The sequence below is a fragment of the Hetaerina americana genome, unplaced genomic scaffold (assembly GCF_022747635.1).
Source record: "Hetaerina americana unplaced genomic scaffold, ioHetAmer1.1.p SCAF_69, whole genome shotgun sequence".
Taxonomy (NCBI): domain Eukaryota; kingdom Metazoa; phylum Arthropoda; class Insecta; order Odonata; family Calopterygidae; genus Hetaerina; species Hetaerina americana.
In genome coordinates this window covers 82,089-96,469 of record NW_027287305.1, presented here as the reverse complement: position 1 = coordinate 96,469, position 14,381 = coordinate 82,089, and the positions used below count along the sequence as shown (strand labels likewise).

Sequence of the window (14,381 nt, the reverse complement as noted above, 5' to 3'; positions counted from 1 at the left end):
TTGCAATTGAGACCACTTAAAATGGTAACACTATTCATGTCGTTCACAAATATAAAGTTTGATAATCTATCTGTGGTATAATAATGACCAGAAGCTACTTTGCCTTTCTTAATTGCTCTAGGTTTATTCATCCTGGAAGATATTATAAGGACCACACTATACGCAACACATAAAAGCCCTTTTCTAGGCTAGTTACGTGAATCAACTGTATTCATCAATTCCTTAGATGGTCACCTTGTCTTGAATGAGCTTCTTGCAGAAATAGCAATGACTTACATCACAAATGAAAAGGTTTCCTGAATTGATTATCCACTAAGCTAATATTCATACTGCACAGCTCACTGTTACATGCCAGATCGGTCTGTCTGTACAGCTGAAGACAACTGCCTCCATAGTCAGCCAACTACAAGTCACCAGACATTTCTATTGTCCAATACTGATGGATCTCAAAATTGCACCTGGCACCTCCCATTTCCCCTTAAACACTACATTTTTATCTGGTTGCTCCAATTCGTCCAACAGGATCCCTCTAGCCTAGGGCCAATGAATCATGGACATCGGAAAATTATAGTGCTTCCAGCTACAACCAAACAAGTGGTTTTGCTTCCTGCAAGACAGCCAGAAATAACTACATCACAAACAAGCATCCTCATCTTTCCTTTGCAGTGATGACCAGCATCAACGATGCACCAGACATTTGTAACCACAGATTTTGAAAGCAGCAGTTTGAGCTAGACACCTGTTTAGGTGCTCCCAACACCTGGAAATATCCAAGTACCTCCAAACACCATTAACATAGCATATCTAACTTGAGCAAATGCCAAACACCAAAGCCTCCCAGAACCTAAGCATTAAGGAGCCAGTTACCTCTAAACCATACTACAACACCACCACCTATCATAGCCAGACCCCAAATTAAACATGAGGTTATTACTTTACAGCCCTCGTTAGAAAACCTGGTGGGGTTTCCATTTGATGAATTCCTTAGTTTATCTATGAAAGCCCAGTCACATGGTAGGCTCAACTAGCATCCTAAATGGGTCATAAAATTTAAACTGTCCCAATTCAGGAAATTATCTACCTTCAAAACATGCATGTTGCTGTTCGAGCAGTTCTTAACCCTAGATCAATAAGACATTGCAAAGTTCTAGCGCTTCCACAGCAGTTTACACAGGATGGCTGCATAACTTGTTACAGACATCAACATCCCATGCAATCTAAGCTTTTGTAAATACCATGTGTTTTGTAAGTACTTCAACTACTGTGGCAATTGGTTCAATCAAAAGGCAATTCTCTCCTTCAATAGAACATTTACAGAGCAGGGAAATCAGCTGATGGTCACATGCCGATGTTTAAGTAATTAAAATCACATTCAAGATCTGAATACCACCAAGGTATTTGAAAGGACCCATTTCACTGTGTTCATTAAAGAGCAAGTCTCAAATAGTGACAACTGCTGTCTGCAGACCTTTTTAATTGGTCTTAATAACTGAAATAAGCCATAACAACCTGAAGCATAAAAAACAGCATATTTGTTATGAGGAATATCTGTTGCAGTAGTTATGATAAATGGATACTACATAAATTTGGTCCCTACATATCAACATTAAAATACTGACTCAAATGAATTTCCAGTAACATTTTAAAATCAGGTGAAAAGATGTTCAGCAGTTATTCCTGTCCCATTAGTCGCCTTTTACGACAAGCAGGGTTGCTGTGGGAGTATTCTCAATCCCCCTCCACACAGGGGTATCCTCAATCTCACTCCTCAAGGAATCTACCTAAAAATTAGATGAACTGTCGAGTTTTCATCCACCCCATCACTATCTTTAGAATCATCATGATTTCAACAGGAATATTTTCTATCCACCCAATTGATACACATTCCATTTAGAAACAGGGCATATTTCAATTCAGTACATGCATTGTGGCAAATAAAACTTCTTTAAATCTTAACTGAAGTTCTACCTTTTTAGACCTCTTGAACTAAGCTCTCAGGTCTCACTATCAATAACATAACTGCAATGACAATATTTATATAGGATAACAACAAGGCAATTACATATTGTACATCAAGAAATCAGAATTCTGATATTCACCAAATAACCAGTCATGTTCACAGTCACATCACATGTTTCTATGTTCACTATCACAAATAAGAAAATCACTCACTTTATTATAAAAGTAATGTGATACAATAATAATGCCATATTACAGTATGTCATTAAACCATTGCATGTCGACAATTGAAAGTGGTCAATTTTATTCCTAATTTCAACAATGAACCATAAACTGCAAACGTTGAACAAGGATAAACATGAAAGAGTACCTAATATGTATACAATTTAACTCATTTTTTGCATTTTTTTCTTTTCATTAACATAAGCATTATTTCAGATACAACAATAACAATTATTAGATACAAATGGGGCAGACACTTGAATTGGATATACCAATGCAATTATCATGACCAAGGATTTATTGAATGCATAGATCAAGCTGTTCTAATGACACCCATGTGATATGTTGAAGGAACTATATTATTAAGGTGCAGAGAAATGTATTTTACATTATGAGCTGCTCAAAATGATACTTGAACATGAAGCCCAGATTCCAAACAATCCATATCCAATTCTTCCCTTCTCTCACTCCTCGCAATGATGCACAGGGCGAGTCTGAAAGACTAACACTTTAATGGCTGGTACATCCCATGCTCTGTTCAATCTGAAATAAAAATTTAAGGCAATTTTAAACCACCATGAATCAACCATGACCTATCACTTCATCAGCAAAAATATAACATCAAAAATTTAACATGTTTCATTTAAAAAACTTACATGAAACAAATCTTAAACATCCAATGCTAGCTCAATAAAATACTTGATCAAGCTCAAAAGCTAGCCAAATTCTTCCCAAACCATCCATAAGAGATGGCACGAAAATTGTTCTTTTCATGAATTCCCACCCTTTCTGTTTAGCACAAATTACAACTAAACTAGTAAATAGGTTGGTACAATAGCTCAGACCTCAACATTAGCAACACGAAGCTATTTATATTTCAGTCATTCATTGTTTCCTTAGAAAATTCAAGACAGCACTCATAGATTGTGAAATTTTCATTTAAGTAGGCCTCATTACCCCCTAAAGCACAGCTAAAGTTTTAGCTATACCCATCACATTGTTTCATTTTCAGCAGATTGAAGCAAGAAACATGTGTGTTAGTAAAACAATAAATAAATTACTTATGCACCGTGATTTAACTCCTCTATTTCAGGGCTTAAATCTAAACCAGTAAAGCTGACTATGATGAAGTTCAATGCACTTTTGCATTCATGTTCGTGACATTACAATTGGTGCAAGTTTAAAAGTGATCAAATGTCTAAAAATAATAAACATCATTCCAGACATTCAATGGAAGAGACTTTTTACAAAATGATTAAGAAAACCCACAATATCCTTCTGGGTAATCAATGAATAAGGGTTGGAAATTGGGTTAGGTCAGTCATATCACAAGACAGTCTTCAATTTGACCTGAATAAATGAATATGAAAAATCTTGGAAATATGGGTGCTGCATTTTCTCTCGGTGAAGAATAAATGTAATTGTGTGGTAAATGCAGAGGATACGTTTGCTGCTTTTCAATTGCAAAGCCTAATTAGTTTCTGTATGGATTTCACACCAGATGAAAGAAATAAGGATATGATCCAGAGACAATAGAAAGGCTGAAACAGTGAGTTACTAAAGCCAAACATGCCCAGAGGGGCAAAGATGGTGAAATCAGCTCCATGGAAATGGCTATGATTTGTTGGTTTGCAATTGGAATCACCTACATTCATTTATTGCTAAATAATTTATTCATAAATAGATGATATTATGCTTCATAATTACACCAGTTGAATAAAGTTGAACTGACAAATACATAAATTGGCAAAGAAAAAATTTCTTTTCCATCAAGACAATGCACAAGTACACACCTATAATGATAAAACTCATGGAATTTAACCTTTATTATTACAACACTCGCCATATTTGCAAGATTTATCTTCCCTCATTGACTATTTTATGCTGTTACTCTAACATCGCTGTAAAGAAAATAATATATCTCAACATTAGGGTCAACAACAACCCAAATACCCGGAGGGATATCCTAAATCCAATTTTTGAGACAATTAAAAAAATTACAAAAATGCTGAAAAGAGCATAAAGCTCAATGAAGATTGTTTTGAATAGTAAAAAAGATCTTCAATTAATAATTATGTAGAGACCATCTACCGTAACTAAGTCCTGGCATATAGCTGACTTCCTGTTTTGGTAAGTGACCACTGATATGATGTAATCTACCAGCTTTTGCCCACCCTTCATATGTTGAGTTGGTATATTAAATTTCACCCATTTTTACCAAACCCATAACTGTTCCTGAGATGAATGTAATGATCCCATACCACCTTGTTTGATTTCAATTCCCTTTTTCATTCTTTTCTATTTTGCCATAAATTATTTCATAACACATTTGCAGTCATAAGCATACTGGTGTTACATGTCGGCTAATCCTGTTGCTTTCTTAAAATGCCCGGCAGTAGGAAGTGAAGATTTAGTGAAAATGCTGACAAAGAAAATATCAGTCAATTGATATTCTTATATTAGGTGATGATTCATGTAAGAGCCATTGAGTGAAATATCAATTTCACTCATAAACCATTACAGACATCACTTAAATGCTGAATGATTGTTCATGAAATATATAGAACCAAGGCTCTGCAATTAGTTCATAAAGGAGTTCATAAAGGAAATATAGTAACCAATCAAATTCATGGTTCTAATAATTAAATGAGGCACCACAAAGCCAATGAATGGCACATTTATATTTAATTTTACTCATCCCTCCCACGGCTTACATTGATGGCTGTTAAGGCATAGGCTATAACTTTCAGCTGCTGGGAGAGGTACGTCCAACCATCTCTCTCTTCTGATCACTGCCACCCGAATTCCATTCCATCTCCCTCTCGCCTTGCTTCCCTTAACCTCCGCATCCATTATTCCTTCCAAATGCTTCAGGCCGACTACTAGCCATGTTTGAAATCTGTAATGAAGTGTTTGACATTGATAAACGCTGACATCTTGTCTGTTTAAAACACCCTTAAACTATCAAAAGGACAAATAATTAATTTTTCATAATTGTCTACACCAGCAATATAACTCAAGAAAGAAAAATACATACTATGCATGCACCACTTCAAGTTTAGTTTTTTAAATACATAGGAACCTCAATCAACAAGCACATTCCATAGTTATCCTCATAACAAGCGCAACTATTTCATCCAAAAATTTACTCACAAGCGACTTCCTTTCCACATAATGAGATAAGGGTAATTCCCAGAATGACTGCGTGCCCACTACTTCATTGTGTTTAGCACCCTTTCCTCTATCTTTGTCTCTTAAGTGATCACATATTATTCCCAACTAGTGTTCAGAATAGCATTTGCGATTTTTTCTGCAAAGTTTAATAAAATTTTTACCTAGTTTTAAAAATGTGCCAAAGGAGAACGCACAAGAAGACAACCATAATCAAATAAAAATTACAGTAGGAAACATCATAGAAAAGCGAGAATGAGGCATGAATATGGCTGATATTGTACCTACATACAATTAGTCCACATCAACAACTCACATTTACTTCAAGAACAAGGACAAATTTTAAGAGGATAATTCAAAGGGATGAGAACAACATATACACAATGGCTGCATAGTCCTGATGATGTTGTAAGTTTCAAAAGCAACACAATCAATGAGCATATCAAGATGGCAAAAGTTAATTTCAAGGACCTGGTTAAGGAGATGCTAGGATCTTCACTGGCAGAAGAAGTCTTTAAGGGAAGCTCTACATGACTGGAATCAAAGGCCTGGTGTTTCTTGGTGAAGCTGCAAGCTCTGAATCAGTAGCAGCAGCATAGCTTGTACATAATTGTTTTCCTGGCATGGAATGCATTTTAGTATTTACATCAATTTATATGAAAAATTTGTTTCACTACTCAACTGTTTTGCTATGCAAGGAAGATCAAGGAATTACACCCGTTCAAGGTATCACTGTACATTCCTCTTTCATTCATGCATAATTTGAACTTCCCTGCACGAACTATACTGCTGATTTTTCAATTGCTCTAAAGGCTACAGTAACAAGTCTTCCTCTATGAAGAGGATGCCATTATCTAATTTGAATTATAACTTTTATACAGGTAATAAAGGAGGATTAATATTTCCTACCATTGTAAGCGAATTAGATATTGTGAAAATTTAAAAGACAGGCTTTCCACTGGTGTTAATTGCATTAACAATTACATAAGGTAGAAATGAATGACACTGACAAGATTCAGCATAAATATTTGTAAAATGCTTGCCTGTGGATAACATCACCGCAATAAGTAGCTAGCTCTGGCGGTTCAGTTTGCATAATATTTACCATATGCATATCTTGTGGGCCAATAGTGATGCCATTGAACCACTTACACAAAAATTAAAATCACTTTTGACTAAATATGATTACCAGTTATCTCAAACCTATCATTCAAAAATAATTATAATCCATGACAAAAAGTTCTGTAGAAAGTTAGCATTAAAAGGGTCAAAATTTCACTTAGCGCCTATAGCACTTAGTGTTGTCAAGGCTGAAAATATAAATAGCAACCCTAGTATTATCTCCATTTTTAGAGCACAGGAATAAATTTTATTTCAATCGATCTTCATTACACTTTGGGACTGTAACATATAACATGGAGTCTCATTAAATGGCCCCAACACTGAAGTAGAGTAGTAGAAGGAAATGGTCCCTGGGTTTATATTATTCAAAATCCCTGATAATCTGAAATATGTTCACTCTGGACAACTCCTGGAGAAACTGGAGAAATTAGGACAAAGACTACGTAATTGATGCCAGGGACTTTGGGTAAAAATCCAATTAAAAAACTCATCAAAACTTTCATAGGTAGTGTCGTTTTCTACGCTATAGAAACACGGTCATTAAAGCACATGGATGATAGTCATACATTCAAGGTTTTTAAAATGTGGGTGTGGAGAAGAATAGAAAAGGTAAAATGGATAGACAGTGACCCCCTGTAAAGAAGCACTTCATCATTTATATAATTCCAGACATGTTTTTGTCTAAACCTGGGAATACCACATAGCCAATGAAGTTCATAAACAATTTGATGCAGGTCCAATCATCAATTATCTACCTCACAGTAAGAATATTTTCAATGGCACTTGTGGTATGGATCTAATTTATCTAATATTATTTTATGAAAGAAATCATTTGGGGTGAAATATTGCAAAATAACAATCATTAAGCCAAATATTTCCTCATGCTAGTAAACAAAATGCCAAATCACATAACCAATAAAAATGGTAAATATCCACTTCCTCATATTGACACACCCAAGCACTTCGTGTGGGTATAAAAAAATGAAAACTACAATCATTTGGTGTTACTGGCAATGAGATTGCAGGACGTGGTCAAAATTAATCTATTTTGATTTTTTTAATTCATGTCTTGTAAACAATAATAAGTCTCCTGTTAAGCACAAATGAAATAGTGAATGCAGTTGACAACACAATTAAGAATGCCGAAATTCCTTGACTATTTCATATTTCCATCCACAGGGGAATGAAAAACGTCCATAACTATATAAATGAATACCTAGAGCAGGTTTTCTTTCAAAGTTTCACTAAAGCATGAACCTTATTGATTTCCTTCAATTATGCAAGGGAACATAAGGATGGTAGTTGTTACGCTAAGGATTCAAGAATATTGTTGAATCTGTTTGTTGCACAAATCCAAGAAATAAAAGACTTAATCCTAGAAATTAAGACTTAAATCCAAGAAATAATAAGGTCTGTTCAAAAAGTACTGCGAATTTTGAATTTCCACAGTTTACCTATACTTGATTTCCGATTTTTTTATGGCATTATGTTGGTCTCTGAATTATGCCAAAGCATTTGGCCATTTTGAATGTCCAGTTAATGGTTGACAGCTGTTTTGCTTGCATGTTTTTGGCTCATCTTTGATTTTTGCCTGTTCCAAAAAACTGATCAAAGAATCAGTATCAAATTTTGTGTGAAAAACTTAAGTCCTCAGCCGCAATCTGAATGTTGACTGTGGCATATGGAGTATCTACCTTGGACCGAATGAAAGTCTCAGGCTCTCAGAGGGCCGAGAAGATGTGAATGACCAAGAGCATGCCGGATGCCCGAGCATGTCAACAACAGATGAAAACATTCAACTAAATAGAGAAAATAGTATTGGCCAGTCGTCGAATCACCCTTAGAGAAGCTGCTGAGGACCTAAACATAGCTATTGGCTCGTGCCCTTTGATTTTACCAATGAATCGGACAAGACGCAGGTCACCGTGAAATTGGTACTAAAATTGCTCACTTTTGACCAAAAAAAGCAACACATTAACATTTCTAATGAGGTGTTTGACTCTGCTGACAAATCATGGGTTTGTGGTTATGGCGTGGAGCTCAATCATTCCATTGGAAGCTGCAGCACAAGCGAAGACCAAAAAGAGTGCGCCAAGTTCGGTTGAACGAGAAAGTTTGCTTAGTTTTCTTCCATTGCAGGGGTGTGGTGCATCATGAGTTCTTGCCACAGGGTAGAACGGTAAATAAGGAATACAACCTGCAATGTATGCACAATTTGTGTAAGGCAATCCGCCACAAATGCCTAGATTCATGGAAGAACAAAATTGGCTTTCCCACCAAGACAGCACCCCTGCTCACAAACCTTTACTTGTGCATTAATTTTTGGCCAAAAACAATACACTAATGATGCCGCAGCCACTGTATTGCCCATATCTGGCCCCCAATGACTCTTTCTGGTTCCCGAAACTGAAGACGCCCACAAAAGAACTAGAATGAGAGACTGTCATTTTCAATCAGACAAGATCCACATCCCACACAGCCATTTGGTGCCAGGGAGTCGGAATCTATTTAAATAAAAATGCAGGTACAAACTAAAATGCCATGGTGGGAAAATTATCAAAATGTGATTGATACTGCTATTTTGGGCTGATCCAGCAAACCCTTAAGTTCTCTAAATGTGAGGCATAACTCTTCTGCTTGCAATTATAGCATAAATGAATGGACAACTTACCTATCCTGGCGAGTGCATCAACGCACATATGAGTGACTGAATAGGAACATTATTTTATTCTTCCTTTTAATAGGTTCCTGTTTTTGTTTTCTTTTTTTATAACATTAACCTTTTGCACTCAGATGTCGAGTGTGACTCGGCACGGTTAGAAACGGCAGTAGCTCGTATGTCAAACCACACTCGACATAGTTTCACCACGAGGGGAATTGGGATTTTTGTCTATTTTTCCAATAACTTTTCTTTTAATCATCTGCATGAAAGAAAAAAGGAAAGTTAAAGCTTAATTAATAGCATGGCTTGTTTTATAAATGAATAGTATCGACCCATTATGTTGTCGTCAACATAAATGCCATCTCCCATAGGATGCCACCACCTATGCAGATGTTTCTTTTTACCTATTTACTGTGTTGTAAGTTCTTTTTCATTTGCATTGTTTGCCCTTCACTACTTGGATGTCAGCTAAATGTAAAGCAATGTCTTTTAGAGGTCATTGGTACCTGAAAAAAGATTTCCAGAATGTAAAGTTACTTCAGTCAGCTGATCCTTAGTTCATTGCTTTCTAGTTTTGACTCTTTCATTTCCTTTTCTCCCTTGGGTCCACTGTCTCATCAAACATTCAGCCTGCTCTTTTCCTATCTATTGCATAGTCAGGAATCTTGAGTAGGAGGGTCCAAATATGATCTATTATATTCATAGTAAAACACGAACCTTAGGCCTTTTCCTGGAGTCATACTTTTTTGAGGTTGCATCATCATTGTTTGATGAGTGTCCAAGACATGGGTCATTGATTCATAGTAACTCGAACCCTAGCACTTTTCCTTTGTCGTGGTTTTTTGAGGTTGCATCATCCTGCTGTGGTACGAGGGTCATCCGGAAAGTAGTACCCGTTCGTGAAATAAAGACACAAAAGTAAATATTAACAAACATAAAAAATTTTATTTGAAAGAGGATACTTTAAACTACTTCTCAACATAATCTCCAAGCAAATTAAGGCATTTGTCATAACGTGTGACAAGTTTCTGTATTCCTGCTGCATAGTCCTTCGCCGCCAGCTCATTGAGATACGCGAGGGACCCATCTTGCACAAATTTTTGCATAATGCAGATGGTGTTTAACAATTTCATGAACAATTGTTCGAGAAACATTGGGAAAATGCTCACAGATGTCATCAATTGTGACGCGCCGATCGTTCCTCACGAATTCGTCAACTGAGCTCACCAGTTGGTCTGTAATGACAGACGGTCTCCCTGAACGCTCATCGTCGTGTGTGTTCCCCCTCCCCGTGTTGAAGTTGCGACACCACCGCCAAACAGACGACTCGTCCATTACATTGTCTCCATACACCTCCTTTAATTGGCGATGAATATCACATGGGCGAACGTTTCTTGCATTGAGGAATTTAATCACTGCCCTCACTTCACAACTGGCGGCGTTCTCAATTTTTTTAAACATTGTTAACAATCACAGAAACAACACAGGCAATGCTAGCGTCACGCAACTTGGCTCAGAGAAGGCAGACAAGCCACTGAAGCTATCTGACCTCGTCCAGCGGCTACTCGCGTCGTCAGCACTTCATGCGGCACGAACGGGTACTACTTTCCGGATGACCCTCGTATATATAAAAAAAAAAACCTTCCTTATCTTAGTCCCCGAGGTTCGATTACATTTCTAAAAGCATAACGCAGGTGTTTTCCTGACAGAGGGTTCTCTTACAACAGATGCTTTCCCTTTAGTTGGCCGAATGCTTAGCCAGCTAGTAGTTGCTCATTCTGAACGATTTTCACCTCCTTACGATAAATAAGTATTCCAAAGAATTAGAAAGCAGCTACGAAGAATTTTACATCGAAACTGATGAATTTATTAACAAATATAATAGTTACAAAGGTGAGTTATCTAAGAAGGCGTTTGGAGATGATGAACCAGTCACTGGTCCAGGTGGAACTATGGAAAGGAAAATGTCAAAAGATCAGGGTGAGTGTACTGACAGTGACAGTGATGTTGAATTCATAACAACAAAACGAAGACGCACAATTGTTTATTCAAGTTATAGTGATGGAATTATAGGTGATGGCATTGTGCATTCGGGCATAAGGCCCAGTGAAAGTAGTGTTTGTAGTGGAAAACTGGAAAAAGAAAAGTGGAATGCTGTATCTGTGAATGACCATGAGCTTAGCGGAATCCCCTTCTCCACTGGTCAGTTACGTGTTGGACCTCAAGTTCCATTTGGATGTGCCACACCACACTAGTTTTATCAGTTGTTTTTTACAGACACATTGATACAAAATATAACAGAAGAAACTAACGAGTATTTATTTATTTTTATTTACACAATTACGTTGCAATTAGGCAAATTTCCTGGTGGCAACGGTCAAGTTAGGTCAAAGATAACTCTTACGACGAAAATTACATACGAACACACAAAAACAGATAAGAGACAAAATATTTTTACATAATGACACTTCCACATCACATGCAAACAAAGTTCCGCATCACATACAAAATGCCGTCACACATCACATACAAACAATATTTTCATAACTACAATGTAATAATTATTACCCAGTGGCTGCTTTACATTTCAACTTAAAACTACTAAAATTGGATGGAAAGGACTCAAACAAGCCTCCAGGCAGCTGGTTCCAATCAATTATAGTTCTATTTAAAAAAGAGTATTTTTTCTTATTTGTTTTTTGAGTCATTTTTATTTTGAAGCTATGGTCGTTTTTTCCCTTAAAGTTAGGCTTTTCTATCACTTGCCATAAATCTTCCCAGGCTTCGTCCTTTTTAACAATTCAATACATCGCGCCTAACCTACTCCTTTTTCTTCTATTTTTCAAACTCTCCCATTTCAGTATATCTAACATTTCTGTGACACTATCTGTTCTTTTGTACCTTCCGAGTACATATCTTACTGCCTTTCTTTGAACTTTTTCTATCTTTTTAATATGTCCCACCTCATCCCATACTATGGAGGAGTATTCTAGGATAGGGATAACCAGTGCCTTATATGCTTTTTCTTTTGTGGCTACGCTACTTCCTTTTAAATTTCTCATCACCCAATGCAATACTTTAAATGCCTTCCGTGTCAAATTATCTACTTGGACTCCCCACCCAAGATCCCTAGTTGACATAAAATTAGCCAGAAAGAACTATCGCGGCGATCCACTTGGAATAATTGGAAAGATGTGACGATTGCGGAAATGAAGGCTTTTCTTGGCGTAATACTAAATATGGGTGTATTGAATCACCCTAGCTTACAGAGTTATTGGTCCACAGATTTTGAGTCTCATATACCATTTTTTCGACCTGTTTTCAAAAGAGAAAGGTTCTCGAAAATATTTTGGATGTTACGCTTGAAAAATGATCAAAAGTCAATTCAAATTTGAGGACAAGAACCGAGAAGGTAAACTGCTCCGTGTCATACATTGAAATGAAATTTAGGGAGAGATTCTGACCAGGAAGGAAGATTTCTGTTGATGAGGCTGTTGTTGGTTTCAAGGGAAAGATACACTTTATCAAGTACAAACCTAAAAAGCCAACAAAATGGGGTATTCGTCTATATGTCCTCTCAGATTCCAAAAGTGGTTACGTACATTCATTTGTCCCTTATTATGGTGGAATAACAACTGAAACATTGGTGAGACCTGATCTCCCTATTACTAGCAGAATAGTTTTAGAACTGCATGGAAAATTGAAGAACTCAGTATCTGGTTCCCAAGGCTATCATTTCTTCACTGACGGGTATTACACTAGTGTCACTCTTGCATGGGAATTGCTGAAGGAAAAATTGGCAGGGACAATAATGCCCAATAGGAAAGATAATCCACCTGTGATCAAACATCCAAAGCTACAGAAAGGGGAGACAGTGGCTTACAGGGATGAAAATGTAATGCTCCTTGCATGGAAAGACAAAAGGATAGTCACAATGCTCAGTACGTGGGACACTGCAGAGACTGAGCCCGGGGAAAGGAGAGTTTGTGGTGGTGGGAATGAAATAGTTTTCAAACCCAAGGTTGTGACAAACTACACCAAGTTTATGGGGGGAGTTGATTTTGCAGATCATTACACAGGCACGTACTGTTTCATGAGGAAAACTAAAATGGTGGCGTAAATTGTTTTTGCGGGGGCTTGAGGTCAGTGTTGTAAATTCATGTATATTGTATAAAGAATGCCAACAAAGAAAAAATTAAATACCGATCTCGCATGTGACATTTGTTAGGAAACTAGCACACGATCTCGTTGGAGAATTCTGAGATGGTACACAAACTTCCAGGGTTAGATTACCATCCACAAACATAGAGCAACGTTTAGATGGAAAACTCCATATAATAACACCTCATCCTAACAAAAAACATAAAGAGCAGTTTATAAAGTGCGGTTTGCTCTGACCAAATATCAAAGGAGGAAGAAGAAAGGCGATATATATCTGTGAGACGTGTGAATGTAAACCAGGTCTTCATGTTGGTAAATGCTTCCAAAAATATCATACCATGAAAAATTATAGTTTAAATTATGGTTTATCAATAAATTATATAGTATTAGTAATAACAAATTAATAAGTTTGTTTGAAAAGAAACTCCAGTTTTTCATTCTAGTGCCACGCGTAGTAAATTTGGGGTATTCAAAAAAATTGAATCCCGAGTAGACTAAGGAAATCTAGAAAAAAGCACCCGAGTGCAAAGGGTTAATACTTGTACAGCATAAAATATGAATAGATTGGACTGACAGGAGTCACAAGAAAGAGGGTGAGAAGACTAGTTCTAATAAATAAACGTGGTACTATATTTACCTTTACTCATGCCACCCATAGCTAACATTGATGGCTTTTAAGGGATATGCTACGGCTTTCAGCTGCAAGGCTAGGTACTCCCGACCATCATCTTCTGATCAATGCCACCTGAACTTCATTCAGAGACTCTTTCTCTCTCTCCATGCTCCTCTTAACATCCACATCCATTGTTCCTTCCAAATTTTTGTGACCAATTACCAGCCATGTTTGAAACAACCCTGCATTCAGTTGTGTATCATCTGCAAACTGAATAAAAACAACAATATACAAAACTTGGATCGTAACAAATACTTTTCTGCAACACCCAAGGGATATATTTTCCAGCTCTTGTACTTAATGAGGTTATTTTATTACTCCTGTCAGTTTTTCGTAATAGTGACTAGGTTTGCATTACAAATATGTGGTTCAAATAATTTCATTAATATATAGCAAATGCATAGATGACAA

General features: G+C 36.7%; 1 long non-coding RNA gene across 1 annotated transcript; it reads right to left on the bottom strand.

Moving 5' to 3' along the window:
* Positions 1 to 272: 272 nt before the first annotated feature.
* Positions 273 to 14,176, bottom strand: LOC139696125 (uncharacterized). Its single transcript, XR_011702587.1, has 3 exons — positions 13,935 to 14,176; positions 4,896 to 5,080; positions 273 to 2,724 (listed from the first exon to the last, which is right to left on the bottom strand). It is a non-coding gene; the product is annotated as an uncharacterized lncRNA (long non-coding RNA).
* Positions 14,177 to 14,381: the final 205 nt, after the last annotated feature.